We start from the raw sequence: 9,875 nt of genomic DNA, 5'->3' as shown, positions 1-9,875 counted from the left end.
TCAGGCAATACTCAGATTTCTTATTAGCAATGGTAGACTTAATCCAAAACAGAGATCTTCATTTTTTTAAATAAATATCAACTTTGATATCAATCTTTATTTCTATATAATTGAAAAACTTTTGTCTATTTTAAGCTATTATATCATTTATTCATTTTTATTTTTAATTTATTTTAGAGAAGGATAGAGGAAGAGTGAGACAGAGAAACATCTTCGGGAGAGAATGAGAGAGAATCATCAATTTGTTGTTCCATTTATTTATGTATTCATTGCTTGATTCTTATATGTGTCCTGACCAGGAATCGAATTCACCATCTCGCTGTATTTGGATGATACTATAACCAACTGAGCTACTTGACCAGGACCACATTTATACATTTTAAATCAGTTTATTGAAAACAACTATTTAATTAAATTTACTCTAAATTACCTTATCCAGGAGCCTAGTAAACTGGAAAGCACATAATACATATTCATACTTACTGAGATGATAAAGTTTATTTGTTATTAATTATTTAGTCTTTATGAAGTTATTTGCCATATTTGTGTTATTACATATACAATTCAGGGATGAGATTTTAAGCATTAAATAAAACATTTAATTATCAATTTTACAAATTATTAAGAATAGTTTTTTTTGACAGAGACAGAGAAAGAGTCAGAGAGAGGGACAGATAGGGAGAGACAGACAGGAAGGGAGGGAGATGAGAAGCATCAATTCTTTGCTGCAGCACCTTAGTTGTTTATTGATTGCTTTCTCATATGTGCCTTGACGGGGGTTGGGGGAGGGTAGCTACAGCAGAACAAGTGACACCTTGCTCAAGTCAGTGACCTTGGGCTCAAGCCAGCCAACTTGGGCTTCAAGCTAAAAACCTTTGGGCTCAAGCCTGTAACCATGAGGTCATGTCTATAATCCCATGCTCAAGCCAGCAACCACGTGCTCAAGATGGGGGACCCATGCTCAAGCTAGATGAACCCATGCTCAAGCCAGCAACCTCAGGGTTTCAAACCTGGGTCCTCCAGGTCCCAGTTTGATGCTCTATCCACCACCTGTTCAGGCTGAGAATACTTATTTTTCTCAAATTTATTAATCATTCATACATACTTTATACATCTCACATAGGTAGGTCATGGTTTAAAATCTACTGAGAGTAGACATCTCTGATATCATTGACAGAGGCCTTAATAAATAAAAAACAAAAACAAAACAAAACTGTAGATGTAGTGGATATAGCAAGAGAACTAGAATTAGAAGTGGAGCCTGAAGCTAATACTAAATTGTTAAAATCTCATGAAAAAAACTGTAACAGATGAGGAGTTGCTTCTAACCAAAGAATAAAGAAATTTGTTTGTTGAGATGGGATCGACCCTGGTGAAGATGTGAAGATTGTTGAAATGATAAAAAACACATTTAGAATTTACCTAAATTCAGTTGATAAAGCAGGGGCAGGATTTAAGAAGACTAATTACAATTTTGAAAAGAGTTCTAATGTGGGTAAAATGCTATCAAACAGCATCTTATGCTACAGAGAAATTAATTAAAAGAAGAGTCAATTGATACGACAAACTTCATTGTTGTCTTATTTTAAGAAATTGCCATAGTCACTCCAACCTCTAGCAACCACCAGTCTCACATCAACATCAGCACATCAACATCAATGCAGGACTGTCCTGCAGCAAAACTATTATGACTTACTGGATTCAACTGATGGTTAGGATTTTTTAGCAAGGAAGTATTTTTTAATTGAGATATGTACATTTTTTTAGACATAATGCTATTTCACATGTAATAAACTACAGGATAGTTCAACCATAATTTTATATATACTGGAAAACCAAAAATGTTGTGTAACTTTCTTTATTGCATTATTAAGTTTATTGTGCTTGTCTAGAACTGATCTCATAATATCTCAGAGATATGCATGTGTTCAGATCTGACAATGACCTAAAATGTCATAAAATTGTGATTAAAATATGAATATTTTAATATGAAACTGTCTTCATACACACTGGTTTCAGTTAATTCAGTTGTGTTTTTATAGTTATATTATGCTGATAATAATTAAGTTGCATTCTTAAACCATATTAAACAATATTTTGAAAGTCTGAAATTTTTCAGGAACATACTTTAAATTATTGGATATTTAAAATCACTCTATAAAATTCATCAGCCAAAGAAATATATTAAAAGCTAATTGTGCATTAAAAACTTTATAATAATATATTTTTATTTTTTTATTTTTCTGAAGCTGGAAACGGGGAGAGACAGTAGGACAGACTCCTGCATGCGCCCGACAGGGATCCACCCGGCATGCCCACCAGGGGCAATGCTCTGCTCACCAGGGGGCGATGCTCTGCCCCTCCGGGGCGTCGCTCTGCCGTGACCAGAGCCACTCTAGCGCCTGGGGCAGAGGCCAAGGAGCCATCCCCAGCGCCCGGGCCATCTTTGCTCCAATGGAGCCTTGGCTGCGGGAGGGGAAGAGAGAGACAGAGAGGAAGGAGGGGGGGTGGAGAAGCAAATGGGCTCTTCTCCTATGTGCCCTGGCCAGGAATCGAACCCGGGTCCCCCGCACACCAGGCCGACGCTATAATAATATTTTAAAATAATAAGTGTTCTGGTTATGAGAAAGAATGTACATATGTATACATAAATATGTAATTTGTATTTATGTATCTAATATATGTATAAATGATTAAGTTTTCATCTCACAGACAAATTATAGGCTATAGAGCAGAGACAAATTAAAAAAATTGCTGTTAGAAAATTGCAATGTTGATGAATTCCAATCATGTCTTACATGAAAAAATATCAGCGTTTATTTAATTTAAATGGAAAGCATTATTCTGCTAACATTTAACCTAATTAAATTGTAATTGAAGTAATTAAATGAGGTCAATTTTAATTTTTCACTGTTTGTTTTAAGTTATTTCTCTTTGCAACCAAATTGCTATCTCAATTACTTTTAATTTTTCATCAAGTGAATTCAATATTGTATTATGTCTTATGAAGTATACTTTTCTGAAGTGTCATATAAATAAGTTTTAAGCTTGATTAGTTATTTTTCTTTTAATATAATCTTGATTTGTATTTTAAAAATAAACATTAAAGTATGTTATTGATAACAATAAATCAGTAATTTCCAAAAATATTGAGAAACTGAATAAATAAACATCATTGTAGAGAAAAGTGTTCATTTATTTTTTTTTTCATATGCACGAATTTATGTACATGAATGATTGTGCCAACAGGCACCATGCTGTAGAGAAACATGAAAGTAGATTCCACAATTTCAAGGACACACACCAAGTGGCAGATAGAAAAATACTCTGTATTACACTCTGGGTGATTACATTATGTGGGTGGAACACAGAGTGCCTTCCTATCAGCTGTGGCTGATGTAATGCTGTGAGAATACTCCAGCTCCCAGAAGCCTCCTGGGCATACCCAGGAAGAAAGCTCGCCAGCTATAAGGAAGTGACTCAGTGACAACCATGCAGCTCCCTGATCTTTTCAGCCATTGGCTATGAAGTATACGCTGTAACACCCTATAGGCTGAATCTGTGTATATAAGCTAGCTTACTTCCTGAATAAAGTGAATCTGCGTCACTGAACCTGGTCCCCGGAATCAGGTCTTTGCCGTCTCCATCGTCCTCACCCCTGGCAGGACTTGTTCACAACATTATAAGGTGCTATGGTAAAATATAGAATAAAGGAGCACAAAAAGCAGACTATACTGGAAAAATAATAGCATAATTAAGTGACAGAAATTTAGAAAAAATATAAATTATTTTAAGAGGAGGAGATAAATTATCCACTTACACTATGCCAGATTCAAACAGTTATGTTCAAAGAGCTAAGTAATGCCAAAATTCTAGACTATCTCTACAGTCATAAAATATATAAAATACTAAAGTTAAGTGGGTAATAGTAGTAAAGACTTAATCTGTAATTAAGAAGTCAAAAAATTGGAAGAATTTTTTTTTGGAAAATAAGGCAAAGTTAATGACAGTAGACTAACTGAGGATATCTATTTTATTTCAAACCATATACCCAATCCTATGACATTGCTTAACTCTTTACTCCACATGTTTTACACTGTACCAGGATGTCAATTCTAAAATAAAAGAAAAAAGCAGAAAGGATAAATTAATATAATTTAATTAATATATTGCCTTTGCTAAAACCTACTCAGTAAGTATATTATGTACATTTAGACCTGGTATACAGTGGCCAGGTGTTGAGACATCTCAAACTGCAACAAGGATAAGCTCTCTGCCCCGTAGGCATCACTTTAAGTACTATTTTGTATTATCGCCTATTTTTCATATTAGACCTCTCCAGTTTGTTTTCCTGTCTTGCAGGGACCTTGGCATATATGGATGCAACTGTTAATGTATTAAAAATTGTAGTGTGCCCTGGCCAGTTGGCTCAGTGGTAGAGCATCAGCCTGGCATGTGGACGTCCTGGTTCGATTCCTGGTCAGGGCACATAGCAGAAGCAACCATCTGTTTCTCCACCCCACCCCCTCCCCTTTCACTTTCTTTCTATCTTTATTTCTTCCTCTCATGCAGCCATGGCTCTATTTGTTTGAGTTCATCGGTCCTGGGTTCTGAGGATAGCTCCATGGAGCCTCTGACTCAGGAGTTAAAAATAGTTTGGTTGCAAGCATGGCCTCAGATGGGGGTTGCCAGGTGGATCCCAGTTGGGAGGCATGCAGGAGTCTGTCTCTGTATCTCCTCTTCTCTCACTTAAAAAAAAAGAAGAAAAAGTTGTAGTATATCTAATATATGCCAACCTACATGGTAGATGTAAAAATTAAGTGTTTGTTGTATATTGACAGATTTTAGTAATGCTTCTGTTAAACAAGTAGCTCCCAAATGTTCTCCTCCAGTCCAATAAAGAATCATGCAAAGGCTAACTATTTGAATATAATAATACCAACCACTTTTGAAAATCGCACTGTGTTATCCCTTCAAAAAACACACACTTTTAAAAATACGTTATTTGTATTTGAGTCAGGTAGCAAAAACAAAACATTTTCCCTTTCATGTAGGTTTTGCCTGTCCTCAGGCTGACCTTTTTATTGATGGTCCCAAAGACTTACAAAAACTCTCAAGAATGTATAAAAATTCTGGTATAAATTAAGTTCTGATTGATTATACATATCACTTTTATTGTAATTATGAATAAAGTCAAAGTCTGCATTAATTAGACCCTGTGAATTTTGGAAAACAATAAGTTAGCCATATAGGAAAAGCAGAGCTTGCTTAAAACTAAAATGAGGCAATAAACATAGAGATTGAAAGCTAAAATGCTTTGTGCATATATCATAATAAACCATGAATACTTAGATATAAAGTCATTATAAAGAAAGGTAAAAATTCACCTATTTACTTAATAAATATTTATCACATACTCACTAGGTATTCATTAAACATCTGAAATTCATTCTTGAACAAATACAAAACAAAAATAATGATTTGTGCCTATGCAGATCAGGCATGTAAGAGAAGATAAACATGAAAGAAGGAAACATTAAATTCAGGAAATGAATTATGTAGTATATGAGTAAGTGACTAGTTATACAGCAAAGCAATGCAGAGTAGACTAAAGATGATCAAGAGTGTTACTTGTGGGGGAGGGAGGTGGCATGAGTTGTCTTATAAATTGTGTAATTAATCTTCACTGAAAAGATAAGATTTGAGCATACATGTGAAGTAGGTGAGGAATTTAGCTAAGCATAGAGCAGGACCAGTTTGATCAGAATCCTATAATTAGCAATGTTCATTGTATTCAGGAAGGTTAATGTAACAAGAGCTGAGGAAGCAGAAAGGAAAGTAGCAAAATAAGACTCAAAAATGTTCGCAGCAAATCAGATAGGATTTTATAGTCCTTTGTAAAGACATGGGGCAGTATTGTACAATGACATTGGAAGGTATTAAGGGGTTTGGGACAGAAAAGTATGATTTAATATATTTTGAAAAAAATCTATTTGTGACTGAGACAAGATGGAAGTAAAAAGTACTCCTGGGCACTATTATAGGCAGCAGAGGATAAAGTCTGGACCCTAGTTATAACAGTGGAGCCAGTAAGAGATATTCAGAATCTTCATATGTTTTGAATAAGCACACAATGGAGCTTGCTAAGAGTTGGAATGTGAGAAGTGAGACAATGAGAACACACAGGTGAGTTCATAGTTTGCAGTCTGAGCAAAAGGAAGAACAAAAAAGCCATAAACTAATAGGAATCTTGATGGTGAGTATTGTTTGGGGGAATTCATGACTCACAGAATAAAATTTAGGTCCCTTGTTTCTCAACATTCCAAATTTTTTAACATCTGGTCTTGGTATCATTTAGGTTCTCACACCTTCCTTCACTTAAAAAAAAGTTATTACATATTTATATTTTCTGAAAAGACAAAATTAACTTCAAATGTTATGGGTATCAAAGACTGCATAATATCCGACTTCACTTATGGCTCACAATTTTTAACATTATTTTTAGATATTTATATTCTTAATAACTATCAAAAAACTCTGCAGTAAACACCTTTGTGCACAAATATTTGAGATATTTATAATATTTTGAAAAACAAATTATATTTGTTTTAAGAATTGCCTTTTCATAGTATTTATATAATTTTATATTTCAGTGTGTAGTTTTTCTTTTATTACAGGTTGCTATTTATAGTGATGGTATTAAAATTTTAAAGGACAACAGTTCCTTTTTAATCATCTGTGGCATTTTAAATTAAATATTTTAAACAAAATTTGTTAGATTAGCCTCTTTATTGTAATTAAATTTATTGAGGTGACATTAGTTAATAACATATGTTTTAATTTTACGATTCCAGAATACCTTATCTATATGTTGCATTGTGCATTCTGTCTGTCCCAAGCCAAGTCTGTCGCCCTATCTCAGCATATATTTGACCCTTTAACCTCTTCATCCTCCCCTCACCCATCTTCCCCTCTGATAAGCACCATACTGTTGTCTGTGTCTGAGTTTGTTCGTGTTTTGGTAACTTTCTATTTTATACCCCACATATAAGTGAATTCATATGTTTCTTGTCCTTTCCATATGACTTAATTGGTTAGCAATATACTCTAAAGCAGTAGTTCCCAAACTTTTTGGGTCATGGACCGGTTTAATGTCAGAAAATATTTTCACGGACCGGTCTTTAGGGTGGGATGGATAAATGTATCACATGACCGAGACAAGCATCAAGAGTGAGTCTTAGACAGATGTAACAGAGGGAATCTGGTCATTTTTAAAAAATAAAACATCGTTCAGACTTAAATATAAATAAAACAGAAATAATGTAAGTTATTTATTCTTTCTCTGCGGACCGGTACCAAATGGCCCATGGACCGGTACTGGTCTGCAGCCCAGGGGTTGGGGACCAGTGCTCTAAAGACCCATCCGTATTGTTGCAAATTACATTATTTCATCCTATCTTATAGCTAAGTAGTATTCCCGTGTATATATGCTGCAACATTACTGTGTTTATTTATTGATTCAAATAGTATTTTAGTGGAATCTTCAGCATTTTCAATTTGAAGACTCATGTCATCTGCAAGAAGTGCCAATTTTATTTCTTCATTCCTAATTTGAATGACTTAATTTCTTTCTGTACCCTTCAGCCTTTTCTGTTTTATATTTTTCCTCCATAGTTTCTGTCACATTTACTTCAATATTTAGAAATTTTATCATTCTTGATAACCACAAGTGACATGAAAACAAAACAAAAAAGCACAAAATGATGTTTAATAGCAATAGAGTTATTTTAAAGAGTATGGGTAGGATTAATGAGTCCAGAAAGAGTGAGATATATAAACATAAAACATAACCATGGAGTGTGTAAGAGACAAAAGGGTAGCTTCAAAACACATGAAACCAAAATATACATTTAATGGTTTTTGTTTCTATTGTCATCACTCATATTTTGTTTTGCTTTGGGATCTATTGCTCTTTTGAAATTGTAAATACAAAACATAACAGAAGAGTGTTTGATGTTGAGGTGAACAGCAGCTGCTCAGTGAGCTCTATGAAACGCTTTCTGAGAATAATGCTTTTCTTTACGTACTCCTTCATGTACTATAATAAGTCAAACCCTGAGCCAGCAAGAAGAAACAAAGAGACAGACAAGAATTTTCCCTATCTCCCATGGGGATGGAAAGAGACCTTGCTTGGGGTAATGGGCACAAAATTGTGTATAGATAATATTTTATTGACTTGTACACTTCAACATATATGATTTTGTGAATCATTGCTGCTCCAAAAAAATTCAATTAAAAAAAAGAATTTTTTTCTATTTTCCAGAAACCTCTCTTATAGATTCATGTACAGGAAAATAAGCCAACAGTTTACATCTAGCAGGTGAGGGGAATGCTGTGATAGATTAAGACTCAGGAATTATGGCAACCCAGACAAAGAACAACTAACTTGTGTGAAATATAAAGATTATTATAATTTACTGTGTTAAAAGTTCAGCAGTAAAAATAAGACTCCTGAATAAAAGCGTTCCTGAATTGATCCTTTAAGAAAAGGGACCTGTTACCAAATGTTGAAAGACTTAAGGAGTAGTACTTTCTTTCAAGCAGTGGACAAGCTAATATATATAAATTACATATAGTATTTTAACACTTGCAAGAAACATTTGAATTATTTGTTGTTAACTGAAACCTAAAAAAGTTAAGTAATTTGCTCAAAGTGCATTAATAGCACAATAATGTTTAAATTCAGTTATAACAAAAAACCAAAGGCTTCTTTCTCTTTATTACAAAGTCATTCTTAACTGGATGATTTATTTTCCCCCCAGAGTGTCCCTACCTGGAGACATTTTTGGTTTTCACACTGGAAGAGAGTAGTAAAACTAGCATCAAAGGAATAGAGGCCAGGAATAGTACTAAACATTCTACAATGTATAGGCCAGTCTCTAATCTCCAACAAAGAATTATTCATCCCAAAAGATCAATAATGCCAAAGTTAAGAAACTCTGCATTATGCTATGCCAAACAGAAATAGCCTCAAGTGTTTGGGGGTTTTTGTTTCTTTTTTCATACAGAAGTGATAATATGTTCTAAAGTGATCAGTCTCAATAGCTACAGTTGAATGCCATGGACAAGGATCTGTAATGTATCTTAATACCATTATGCTCCTGGAGAAAATGTCAAAGTACATTATATTTTTCTTCTAAATTACTTTCCTTTATAAAACTAGAAGTTATACTGCTGCTGTAAATAGTTGTCTTCACATTCTTTTAAGAAAAAAAGAAGAAATTATTGATATTTACACAGATACATGCATATCACATTAACATAAAAATAAATGTCAATATAACCAAGAACTGCATTTGATCATGAAAGCATAATTCCCAACAATTAATAGTATTAATATGTTTTGTAAACATTTTAAAAATACTTGGTGGTGTTCATTCTCAGAGCATAGTACGCTAAGTTCTGTTCCTCTAATGCAAAATACTATAAGCAATTCCATTAATAGGACATACTTTAGATTTCTACACCAGGTAGAATTTACAGAAGAAACAGTGATCTGGGAAGAAGCTTACCCATTCATTTCAGTGCTACCAGTACACACAAAGGAGATGGGAAAAGGGCAGCAGGAGAAAAAAAAGGGAAATGAAGACAGTAAAAGGATTATTTCAATAATTAGATATTGAATCTAGTAAGGCAGACCAGGAGTGAGTTTCATGGCACATAGACGTCTAATCGGCTGTCAACTAAAACACTTGTAGGAAGCGAAGAAAGTTTAGAGTTTCGTGGGCAAAAAAAGAGGTAGGTAAATGTAAATGTAATTAGCAATCATCATTTTCCAAAGACAACTTTTAGTGGTCCCATAAAGAGTGTTATAA

The sequence above is a fragment of the Saccopteryx bilineata genome, chromosome 6, assembly GCF_036850765.1.
Source record: "Saccopteryx bilineata isolate mSacBil1 chromosome 6, mSacBil1_pri_phased_curated, whole genome shotgun sequence".
NCBI lineage: Eukaryota > Metazoa > Chordata > Mammalia > Chiroptera > Emballonuridae > Saccopteryx > Saccopteryx bilineata.
The sequence above is the reverse complement of the archived record's forward strand: the minus strand, read 5'-3'. Positions refer to the sequence as shown.